This window comes from Squalius cephalus (assembly GCF_949319135.1).
Source record: "Squalius cephalus genome assembly, chromosome: 15".
Taxonomy (NCBI): Eukaryota; Metazoa; Chordata; class Actinopteri; order Cypriniformes; family Leuciscidae; genus Squalius; species Squalius cephalus.
Genome location: NC_137136.1, coordinates 3288433 through 3301181, shown reverse-complemented (window position 1 = coordinate 3301181; position 12749 = coordinate 3288433). Strand labels below are relative to the sequence as shown.

Sequence of the window (12749 nt, the reverse complement as noted above, 5' to 3'; positions counted from 1 at the left end):
CAAAGTAGTGATGTGAGCTTTCGAAACACTCCTTCATGAAGCTTCGAAACCTTTATGAATCTTTTGTTTCGAATCAGTGGTTCGAAGCGTGTTTTGAAACAGTGAATCATTTTGCAAAGCAAATGGTTCAATTGATTCAAAGCTTTTCTCCCATCACTAATCCAAAAATGTAATCCAAAACAGGCAAAAGGTCAAAACACAGGCAAACAATCCAAATAGATACCAGGAAAAATCCGGAAGAACAGGCAACAGGCTTAAAACCATGGAACAGATAATCAAAGAAGCGCTCAGAAATGCAGAGGTGACACATACAAGACTTAGCAATGAATGACGGAATAAATCAGGCTTATATAGATGGAGTTAACAAGATTACACAGTTGACAGCATCAGGGATAATGAGTCCGGGAGAGTTCTATAAAACGTGTTTATGATTGAAGAAATTAAATGCATTGCAGTTGTCCTGAGTCTCATTCAGTTTGTGGTTTTGGACGGGTCTCTTCATGCTACTGTACATGTAATCAAATCTATCAGTTTACAGAATCATTTATTGAGGCTACATATTATGTGTATGCATTCACTGTAACAGTATATTCAGCATAAATGAAATAAATCTTTACAATTCTTCAATAAAACCTGATTTTGTGTCATTTTTAACTGTAAACCGCTGTGACAAATTAACTGTGGTCAAACTCTGGTGCCAATGAAGCTCAAAGAAAACTGGTTTCTGAAAATAGTGTTGAGGGAAAAACACGGAAAGAGAGGAAATTAATCTACCATTTTAATTAGTAAAATAAGTTTATTGAATGTAACATCAGGGTGTGTATATATATATTTATATATCATCAAAAAATGTATTGGCTAAAATGAAATCTTTTATATTTTTACCATTAAATTTGAGAATTCTGTTTCATATTATTACTGTATAAAAGTTGCTGAAAAACTTGTTGTTGTCATTTATAATTATAATTGAACTGCATTTCATGTATAGTTTTGAGCTTAATTGTCATGTTTTGATGAAAAGCCACTAAAAAGTTGCACAAACTGATCTGTGGTTACAAAAAGATGAGTAAATATGGCAATATTAAATATTAACCAAACTCAAAGATCAACTCAAAAGCCTATTAGCCTATTTTATAATTAAAATAAAGCTTAATTTTAGGTTTAGTTATTTTGTTATGAGCTTTTATCTATTTTATTCGGGTGGGTTTTTCCATTCAATTTAGCCTTTATTTTTATTTCATTGTTTTTGTACTTGATTAGCTTATCAAAATAAATGTATTAAAAACCATTTTTTATTTTTAAGTTTTTCCATCTAATATAGGCCTATATATTTATTATTTCATCTATATTTGAACTATCCAAAGTAATTAAAATTTTAGTTTTAGTTGAGAATAACAACATTTGTCAAGAGTTTAGAGTTTGTGTCTACACACACACACAAATATTTTTAAACAGAAATGATCACTGGAGTAAAAAAAAAAAATTGTGACAAGAAGGTACACCGTGGTTCCAGAAGGTCATTTAAAATGTCTTAGTCACTGCATAGATTAAAAATAAAATAAAATAAAATAAAATAAAAACACTAATGTCTGAGAACCACAAATGCATCTTTATTTTTATTTTTTGTTTAAATGAAAAGTATAAACGCTTTTATTTGAAGTTGAATAAGCATCACTCAGGATCCCACAATTTACCCATTCGTTCCAGCCTGTATCAACTTTTATGTCCTTAAACGCTCGTTTTTTGGGGTCCACATATAAAAATACATTTCTGGGTTTTTTAGCTTGTTTGCTGTACATCTTGTCACATAGCATCTTTTAGACATTGTTCTCTTTCTAACATTCGTCCGGTATCTCACTATGGGAACCAATTACACCAATTACACCACATCTGCCAACCATGGCAGACCAATCGCTCAGGGAGTCCCGCCTCCCTGTATATAAACCGCAGCTACCTGCCTTTTCGTCATTCTCGCTCTCTTCCCCGTGGAAGATATTGGAAGCTGTCCTCAGCAGACTTGGGAATTATTGCTTAACAGTTTCTAGACAGAGCCGAGAGGTAATGTCCCTAACGCAATCAATTTTTAAGTTGTTGAGTGACTTCGTCACTTAAGAGTGCGATAACTAACGTGTCAAGACGAGTTTTCCTGCTCTGAAGTTTTCCATTTAGTTTCCAAGTTTTTCTAGGTGCTCACCACGCTCCAAAAAAATAAGGAAAAAGAAAGCTCTCTAATCGCAGCACAGCTCCGTACTAGTCGTCACGTTGTGGTGTAACTTACCGTACGAAGGGAGTGCAAGCTCTATCATGGCTACCGCGATAGAACCGGAGAGCCCCGGAGGAAAGGGTCGTCCTCCATACTTGTGTGCATATGGATTGTGGATTTCTGCTAGGGATGCACACAGCCTCTGCATCTCCTGTCTGGGCGCTAAACACGCTCAGGCAGCCCTGTCCAACCCCGAGGGCTGCCCGCACTGTACGACATTCTCGACTAAGATCCGAGAAAGGAGACTCCGTGTGGCAGTCGCGGGAAAATCGGACCCATGCCTCTCTGCTCAACCCAGAGAGGAACCCATGGATTATCCTCAGACCACCAGCTCATGGGCAGAGATGGTGGAGAAGGTGTCACCCATCCTTCCCCCGCTGTTTGGAGACCTGTTAGCGGGAGAGGAAGATGACGAGGTATTGTCAAACATCCTCGAGGATGAGGATGATGACGAGGAAGATGTCATTCTTCCCCCGAACCAGTCCCGGCCACCGAGTGCACAGGATGAGAGTTCACCCTCCCCTGTACAGGTGGACGCTGATCTAATCGAGGTCTGTCGCAGGGCCGTGGCTAGATTGTCTATTGACTGGCCTTCTCAACAAGCAGGTCAAGGGGCTGAAAGAGACCTGTATGATGGAAAGAGACTCCCATCACATCTCCCACCAGACAGGCAGTTTATTCCAGCCGTCCCAGCCTGTGTGGCTGAGATGAAAAAGTTTTGGGACAAGCCTTTTTCTCATCGAGTGCCCATTAAGGGTTTCTCAAGGCTAGATGTTCAGGGAATGGACGATCTAGGGATGGCAGATCCTCCCCCTGTGGAAACATCGGTAGCGATCATTTGCACCTGAGCCGCAGGGCGGCGCTCTTTTCAACCGGAGCCTCACTGCCAGGAAAGACAGAGCGCTTCAACGCCTCTGTTTTTCAAAAGATCTACAAGTCAACTGCGCTGTCCGTTCGTGCTTTGAACGCGACGTCCCTCCTTACAACCTATCAAGCGGAGCTATTAGAGGAGATGGGTCGTCAGCTGGACTCCGGATCTCCCAACCCAGTGCTTTGGGAGGAGATATGCGTCATCGCAGCTTTAAACCTGCGCACGTCCTGCGGAGCAGTTCAAAGTTGCGGTCGGAGTATGGGCTTAGCAGTTGTGGGAGAGAGATCGCTGTGGCTGGGTTTGTCAGGACTCTCTGAAAAAGAAAAAGTGGAGTTTTTGGATGCCCCTATAGATCCAAAGGCCATGTTCGGCGCGACGGTAATGGCAATGCGGCAGCAGTGTGACCTGCGGAAGAAGGAGGGAGAAGCTTTCCAGGTCTGTCTCCCCAGAAAGCCGGCTGCTCGGCCTTATCACCCAAGCCGGCCGAATTTCAGACCCTCAGGGAGAGGAGGGCACTCAGATCATCAGCCTTCCCGCCCCGTGCCACCGCAACAGCAGGGCAACGCATCTCCACAGTCAAAGTCCGGTTTCGTTAGGCCGAAACAGTCGTTCGCAGCCGCAGCTGCGAAACACCGATCGGCTGCCGCTCAGGGGAATAAGAAGAGGCGGTCGACCTGATAAGTCAGTTCTGCATCAGGAAGGGTTGGGAGACAGCACCCAGGGTTTCTCTGTCCCATCCCTTCAGAACGATTCCTCTCTCCCTCCCACGGGGAAAAGGAGAAGGAATGCAGAGGTAAAATGTGTTTGTGTGGACAGTTCAGAGTTCAATGTGTGCGGGAATGTGGCCAGTGTTCTACTAGTGCCCCCCAAGAGTTTGTCTCCCCCTCCACCTTCGAGGTCTGTTATGAGGGGAGAAGGTCTAACGTTCACAAGCATCCCATCAAAAATAAAGTTTTCTCTGACGCATACAGGTCAAGGACCGAGGGCGCAGAGTGGGATAAAAAGAGAAAAAGATCACACAAAAAAAATCACAAAAACAATCACAAATGAATACCACTATAACTCCTTCACTGGAGCAGTATTCCCCCCTTTTGCCGCTAGAGTGTGCTGCGGCACCTCTAGAGAACAAAGACGGCAAAGGCCCACTCGCTGCTCAGGCAGTGAAATGGTGCGCATGCGCAGTTCATCTCTGGGTGCTAACTGCTAACCACTATAGAGAGGGGATACAGGATTCAATTCGCTGTAAAACCTCTGTTCGATGGAGTGGTAATTTCGGTGGCCAAAGGGGAAGCAGCTCTGGTTTTAGAGGAAGAAATAGCCTCTTTAATGAGAAAAGGAGTGATAAGAGTGATTCCAACGGTAGAGAGCCAGAAGGGTTTCTACTCTGTTCTGGATTTACGTGCCAATGGCAGGCAGAGAGCGACACACACACACACACACACACTAGTGACGCATCTGGAGAGATTAGGTTTCAAAATAAACCAGACAAAGAGTTGTCTATCTCCGTCCCAGGAAATAGTCTACTTGGGTCTCAGGTTGAATTCTGTGACGTTTCGAGCTTTCCTATCAGAGGATTGCATCAAGAAGATTCACAGCTGCCTCTCCCTTTTTCAAAGAGGGAGATCAGTCTCGTTCAGGATGTGTCTTCGGCTACTAGGACTGATGACCTCAACGGTGTCCGTGGTTCCCCTAGGACTACTGCGAATGAGAGATTTTCAGAACTGGACAGCGTCACAAGGCATTCGCCCCAAGAGCCGCCTCAACCGCAGAGTGCGTGTCTCACCAGAATGTGCGAGCACTCTCTGTCATTGGAGAGCCCCATCAGGACAGGATGCCCTCTAGGTCCTATTGTACTGAGAAAAGTGGTGACGACGGATGCATCTCTCACAGGCTGGGGCGCAGTGTTCGAGGGCAGAACAGTGAGAGGAGTTTGGTCTCCGGCACAGAGAGAGAGGCACATCAATTTTCTAGAGATACTGACAGTGTTTCTAGCTCTGAGACATTTTGTGCATTTTCTCAAGAAACATCACATATTGGTCAGGACAGACAATGCAACGGCGATAGCCTACATAAATCGTCAGGGAGGAGTTCGTTCTCACATGCTTCACATGTTAGCGAAGAGACTAATAATGTGGAGCAGCAGGTCTCTCCTCTCATTACGTGCAACGCAAGTCCCGGGAATAATGAACAGGGGAGCGGATATACTAGCCAGAGGGAATCCTCTGTACGGGGAGTGAAGACTCTACCCCTAGGTGATCCTCATGTTATGGGAGAGATTCGGCCAGGCTGCCGTAGATCTCTATGCATCACGTAAAGACGTGCAATGTCCTGTTCTTCTTCCTGGTCGGCGACGATGCACCATTGGGTGTGGTGCGCTAGCCCACGAGTGGCCAGACGTGCTGCTATATGCGTTCCCTCCGTTGAGCTTGATCGAGCCGACATTACGGAGGGTTCGGGAATGCAGACATGTGATGATTATGATCGCGCCTTACTTGCCTGGGAGACTGTGGGTGGCGGAGATTGCGCAACTGCTCTACGACCGGCCATGGCTGTTACCAGCGCGCAGGGATCTTCTCTCACAAGCACGGGGGGAAATAATCAATCCCTCCCCTCAGAAACTAGCTCTCTGGGCCTGGCCCATGAGAGGGTGAATCTGAGCGCAGCCGGGTTACCTTCGAGAGTTATTGAGACGATTCAGAACGCGAGGGCTACCTCGACACGTTCTTTATATCATTTTAAATGGGGAGTTTTCGAGGAATGGTGCGCAGATAAGAACATTGTTAATTTCCTGTGTTCTGTTTCGGACGTGCTGTGTTTCCTTCAGGACCTCCTGGATAAAGGCAGAGCTTTTTCCACGGTTAAGGTTAATCTGTCCGCTATCTCGGCATGTCATGTGGGTATTGATTCAGGCACTATGGGCCAACACCCCCTGGTCTGTAGATTCCTGAGAGGTGCACACAGACTGCACCCAGTATCAAAGCCATTGGTCCCACCATGGGATTTGTCACGTGCTCTCTAAAGCCCCTTTCAAGCCCATTGATAAGATGGACTTAAAGCTGCTCGCTTTAAAGACGGCTCTACTACTCGCTCTTACAACAGCAAAGAGGGTGAGTGAACTACATGCTTTATCAGTTAACCCCTCGTGTATGAGGTTCGCTCCGGGTGGTCAAAGAGTACTTTTTAGAACTAACCCGGCGTTCGTGCCCAATGTATACGATCACACGGATAGAGTAAGATCAGTGGACTTGTTGGCTTTTCATCCACCTCCTTTTTCATCTCCAGAGGAGGAGAGGCTACACAGTTTATGTCCGGTTCGTACGCTGTATATGTATGTACAGAGAACCCGCACATTGCCAGCTGTTTGTCTTGTAGGCTGACTCTTACAAGGGAAAACCTATCTCCCATCAACGCCTTTCCCACTGGGTGGTAGAGGCTATCGTGTTATGTTACAATAGCATGAATTTAGAGCCCCAGTAGGTCTACGAGCGCATTCTACTAGTGGTATGTCTACATCCTGGGCTCTATTTAGAGGCTGTAGCGACAAGGCCGGACATGCGGTCACATGCTGTTCCAATTAGTAAATCCTTGTCTCCAAACACATCCTTCGTTGTCTCCTTAAACAACGGTCTGGGCATGGTGCCACTAAGTCTACCATGAACAATCAAAATTGCAATCTGTTGTTCCCCAGAGGGACATTTTAGTCACAAAAGGAACCCTGTTCTGGACAATCCCCTCTAAAACCCCCATTTCAGCATGGACTCCCTGTGACTTTACAACCTCATGACCCACACACACACACACACACACACACACACACACACACACACACCATTCATGGAGCTTTTCAGAGAAAAGTACCCCTAAAATGTTTGATATGTATTCCTGTGTTTCTCAAGTGTCTTCACATGCCATAACGGAAATACTGACCATTTCATTGTGTGTTTAATCAAACTTTATTTGTGTGTAATTATGCATATAAATGTAACGTTATGTTTCCCCAATCTTTACCTGTCATAATTGATATCTCTGTAATCCTCTCCATCTCACGGAGACGAATCTTGACTGCAAAGTACAATAATATGCATTTGTTCCAGGAAATATCATATTTCTAAGTATGAATCCTTTCTCTCATAAGACATATGGTAAAAGTAGGCGTGTTTTTCTTTACACAAAGAGACTTCTCCCGCGTCAGATCAGAAGAACTGATTCGCTGTCGTTCCAAAGAGAAGGCGTAAACAGATGTCTGTAAAAAGGCAGAAACCCCCTCATCTCACTCTCTTCTCTCATCGATCCCGCTGATCCCACTTCCTCGCTTCTCCGGTCCCTGACCTCCTCCTCCTTCTCCACGTGCAGCGCTGCTCCAGCTGGACAGGCCTTGCCCTGGCCTCTGGGACACATGGCCCGCGCCATGTAAAAGCCTGCCGTCTTTGCAACCAAGATTTGAAACCTCTCCCGTCCCGGGAGACGCACCTGACTTTCTCGGTAATATTACATTCAGTGAGCCTTTTTAAACTTCGCGGCACTGGAAGACCCAGAGGTAAACAACCTGCGTGAAGTTGGCCCCCCACCCAACGCAAAACGTCGTCAAACTATGCTCAATCGTTTGTGCTCCGTTTGTGCTGTAAAAAGTTTCGTTTGTGCTGCTTCGGTTTTTTAGATATTAAAAGAATATTTTTAGGTCATTCTGAGTTCACTTAGCTCCCCCACATGCTCCAAATTCACCCAAAATAGACGCAATCGTTTGTGCTCCGTTTGTGCTGGTTTGTGCCGGTAAAAGTTTCGTTTGTGCTGCGTTGGGTTTTAAAATATCAAAAAATTGAATTATAGACGATGACGTCACCAGCCCCCCCACATGCTCCAAATTCACCCAAAATAGACGCAATCGTTTGTGCTCCGTTTGTGCTGGTTTGTGCTGTAAAAAGTTTAGTTTGTGCTGCTTCGGTTTTTTAGATATTAAAAGAATATTTTTAGGTCATTCTGAGTTCACTTAGCCCCCCCACATGCTCCAAATTCACCCAAAATAGTCTCGTTCGTTTGTGCTTCGTTTGTGCTGGTTTGTGCCGGTAAAATTTTCGTTTGTGCTGCGTCGGGTTTTAAAATATCAGAAATTGAATTATAGACGATGACGTCACCAGCCCCCCCCACATGCTCCAAATTCACCCAAAATAGACGCAATCGTTTGTGCTCCGTTTGTGCTGGTTTGTGCCGGTAAAAGTTTCGTTTGTGCTGCGTCGGGTTTTAAAATATTAGACATTAAATTATTGTTGATGACGTCACCAACCCAAAATAGTCTCGTTCGTTTGTGCTCCGTTTGTGCACAACTAACTGAATGGGAGAGACACTGAATGAGAGAGAATTCTAGACGGTGCACCAGCCCACTTTTTTTAACAGTAGACTAGTTAAAGTAACAAGGTAAGACCTAAAGAATCGGCAAACCAAATCATAATATTCACTTAGGTTATACTGTATGTTGTCCTGTGCGTTTTCAACTTTTAACGAACACTGCGGATCACAGGATGTGGATGCAACACAAACTTCAAGGTAAGTGTTTTTACTTACTGTATGTTGTGTTTTGTTAATAACATATGAAAATTGTCACAAATACATGCACCATAATCTGTTTGCTGCGTTTATACTCGTGTGTAAAGGTCTATAGGCTACAGTAGGCTGGGGTGGATTCTTCTTCTTTTTTTATGTCTCTTAAAGGTGAACTAAGTAACTTTTTTACCTTAACTGAACAGCTTCGGAGTCATTGGAATGGTTACATTACTTATTTCGGGTTGAATGGTGGTCGTTTCGCACCCCCCTGGTGCCCGTGAGCGGAAAATCCGCACTTGCAACTTTGAGCCGGCGGGCCGTGCGGCCGCCGCGTCAGGAAGTCTCGCGTGATATCAGGTCTCGCGATGTAAACAATTGCTTTACGGCCAAAAGAAATCTGCTAAAATGCTGTCATTATTGCACTCCCTCACGCTGTCCGAACCCGAATGAAGAAGACGTTTTAAAGAATGTCCCATCTTCTTTGATGTCGATGATCTACTAGCCTCTGGTGTCCGAGAATCGCCTACGAGTTTTTACAACAGTGTTGTCAAATATCTATTCCGAAGCTGTGGGGGGAGCTCTAGAGAGAAACCTGCGAGCAAAAAGCGAGAATACAGCGAAGAAATCCCGAAGTTACTGAGCCCCGCTTTAAGCTCACTAAGGCTATTTATTTTTTTTTATTTTTTTTTATGAAACATACACTGATATTGTGAAATATTATTACAATTTAAAGTAGCTATTTTCGGTTTTAATATAATTACAATGTCATTTATTCCTGTGATGTAAAAGCTGAATTTTCTGTATCATTAGACCTACTCCAGTTTTCAATTTCACATGATACTTTAGAAATCATAGTAAAATGTTGATTGTATGCTCAATAATTATTGGTGCTCAGTTAAGAAAGGCTCTTAATTTTGATCAATGTTGATCATCCTTTTATTTTTTTATTTTTTTATTATGTCCTTGCTAAATAAAAGTATTATTTTTCATATTAATTAACCAAAATCTTTGAATTGCAGTTTATATTGGTTTTCAGAAGAAGAAAAGAACAACAATAAGCAGCACAACTGTTTTCAACATTGATTGTTGTTCAACAAAAATAATTTAACTTGTGAAATTAAATATAAATAGTGCAATCAGTCTTTTGTGTATAATACAGCATGTGGGCATATTTTGTTTTTATCTGACGCTCCTGTCACTCCACTTCTCAGGTCGTCATACATCTCCCAGACACATGGAGACCTCCTGCAATAGGCCACATAATGTCCAAGAGCATCCTGGGTTAAGCCTCCTCTAAAAGCAATGACTGCCCGTAAAGTAAATCTCTTTCCCTGGAGCATCAGATCGGAGGGAAATTCACTCAAAGGAAATTCTGTGGAGTTGCTTCCCAGGTCAGTGTCAATCCACATAAGTTCTCCCAGACTGTAACTGTGAGAAACTTTCCCTGCACAGAGCACTTTTTCTGAGGTATCTGGCTTGATTGCAGAGGGACACTGTGACGGACTTTGGATCGGCCTGAGGCAGGGGGACTCCGGAAGGTCAAGGCCTTCTTCCACTGCGGTCTGAAGATGAGCCATGCCAGAAGCCTGCAGTACAGCAACAGAAGTACAATCAAATGCAATTTCCCTTGTGACTTGTTTGCTGAGACCACAATACTGTGAAGAGCACTGTTTTGATAATGAAACACAAGTGCGTTTTGTCATTGACTTTTCAATGATAGTGGAGATGTGGCATTGTGCATCGATTTGGAGGGCACCAGACTTCAGTCGGACAGCTTTGAATATTTCGCTTAGCAGTTCTGCCCTCTGTATGTAGGCCTGTGCATTCAGACCCTTTGTGGTGATGGATTTCACTAGCTGGAGGAGGTTGTTGGAATCCTCATTGCGAACAATATTTTCAAAAGTGACACTATCACAGTAAGCACAACATAAGCATTGACAAAAAGCATCAAATGCACATGTGTTCAGCACAGAGATTCTTGATTTCCTGAGTTTAACAGGCTGTTGATTTTTTCCATTTTTCAACAGGTCCACTTTGAGTCTTTTCCCTCTCACAGATGGATCTGCATGGAGCCATTCAGGACAAGGAGAGAGGTATGAACTCCTCTTCCTCTTTTTGGGTGGAACTGCTAAGCCTCTCCAGTTTTCAACAGCTTCTTCATCTGTTGGATGGATGTTTGTGACAGTGTCAGACTTCCCAGAGCAGGAACCATCCATTTCTGGCCTTCCATCTACACTGGAGGTTGTGGTTGGTAGTGGATTGACTCCTGTGTCGATCACTGTCGCAACAGCCTTATCCTCTTCACCTTTTTCCACACTCTTTTGTTTTGCAGAAAAAATACGCATGTTGCCTTCAATGAAGGACAGATGTCGAGCAATGAATCGATCCACTCGAATAGGCAAGTGTTCATGCTTGAAAAGGCCGCGTTTGATGTTTTTAAACTCGGCTTCGACATTGGCTGAACTTGCGGTGATTTTGGAGCTCCGGAAGTGAGGGATCATTACCCCTGTCCAGAGAGGTAAGTAATTTGCAAGCCAGATTATATGTGGAATAATCTCAGGGAGGAAGTGCATATTGTCATGATCACCATTAGATGTGGCAAGTGACCTGCTCTCCTCACATTTATCTGTTACCCACTGCTGCAGGTCTGTCTGTGTTTGGTCACATGGATCCACTTCCTCCAGGTCCGCACCCTCTACATCTGGAATGATGACACACTCTTCTGCAATTCGGGCTTTTAGGTATTTCTTGCACCTTTCTGAAATGAGGGGGGCTCCAGAGCTGTCACTGCCCTCTGTTTCGCTGAAAGCCACAATAGTAATGCATCTTAGTAGCTCTCTTGCATCGTCCATGGATTGTGACATGAGAAGCTGAGCTATTGACCTAACAAAGAAATCTTTAATGCGATGTGGGTTTTTTTTCAAGCAGTCCCACCGGCAGATCATCTTGATGCAGTGTGCAACATCAACCCGCACAAAACAAGGTGGGATTTTTGCTGACTGTCTACCGAGTAAGACACCACAACACTCATTGATGTAGGTCTTAAGATCAGGATGAAAAGTAAAAGCCTTTACCAAAGCTCCGAGCAAAGCCAGAGAAAAGTCACTCACAACCTCTTTTGGAGAAGGTGCACCTGCGCGTATCCATTCTGTCAGCCAATGTGTTATGGCATTAATATCATGTCTCTCTGACAGCATTTGCACCACTGGGACACTTGAGCTCTCACCCCCTGCCACAACACCCTGATATAGGAATATATGGCCAGACTTGCCATTTGGTCTCTGTAGTTTCCTCACCACTGAGCCAGTTGCATCAAAACTCACAGTGGGGTTAGTAGATGTCTTTGATAATGTCTTGTACATATACATTTGTGTTTGACTCCAATAGTGACAGAAAAACTTGTCTAGTCCAATGTCTTTAATGCTACCACTGTGAGGTGCACTGTATTTTAACATCTGCAATGATAGAATAGGATCCTTGTCGCCTAATTCTAAATCATTTCTCTCTTGCTTTGCTTTGCGCAGGGTGGCCAAATTTGGCAGATGACTTGGCTCAGGATCTCCAAAATCCATCAGCTTTGTTGCCTCTGATGCCCTCCATACATGGGGTTCCTTTCTTCCCTCACACAGTTCTTTAGATATCTGCACACGCAAGTTACCAGACATGGCACGCTTGGAACAGCCAGTATGCAGGGAGTCATCAGTGTTTTTCAGCGAACACCTGAACATCATTGTGCTGTTTATTTCAGGCTTTTTGTCACATTTTATGTGAATGTGGCCACGACACTCCTTACAGTTGCCTCTGATAACAATATATTTGTCTGTGACTGATGGCTAGACCTTGGCTCTTTTAAAAGCAAATGTGCAGGGGCATTTCACTTCTTGCCAAATGTGATGATTTATCACATGCGTCCAGATACCAGGCTTCAAAACTGTGTATTCCCTTTTTTTTTGTTTTAGAGAACTTGTTTTTGTATGTTACTGTTTCAGGCATAAATTCAATCCATTTCTGAAATGGAACTTCAAAATCAAAAGTGCAGCAATCTTTTGGACTGGAGGAAAGGGACCCTGGCTCAAA

The 12749-nt window shown here is 44.0% G+C and overlaps 1 long non-coding RNA gene across 2 annotated transcripts; it reads left to right on the top strand.

Moving 5' to 3' along the window:
* The first annotated feature begins 10903 nt into the window (after positions 1–10903).
* Positions 10904–12484, top strand: LOC307172375. 2 transcript variants are annotated; one of them, XR_013823702.1, is made up of 5 exons: positions 10904–11190; positions 11318–11413; positions 11601–11682; positions 11867–12001; positions 12197–12484. It is a non-coding gene; the product is annotated as an uncharacterized lncRNA (long non-coding RNA). The 2 variants fall into 2 exon arrangements; XR_013823703.1 differs by having other exon boundaries at positions 11598–11682.
* Positions 12485–12749: the final 265 nt, after the last annotated feature.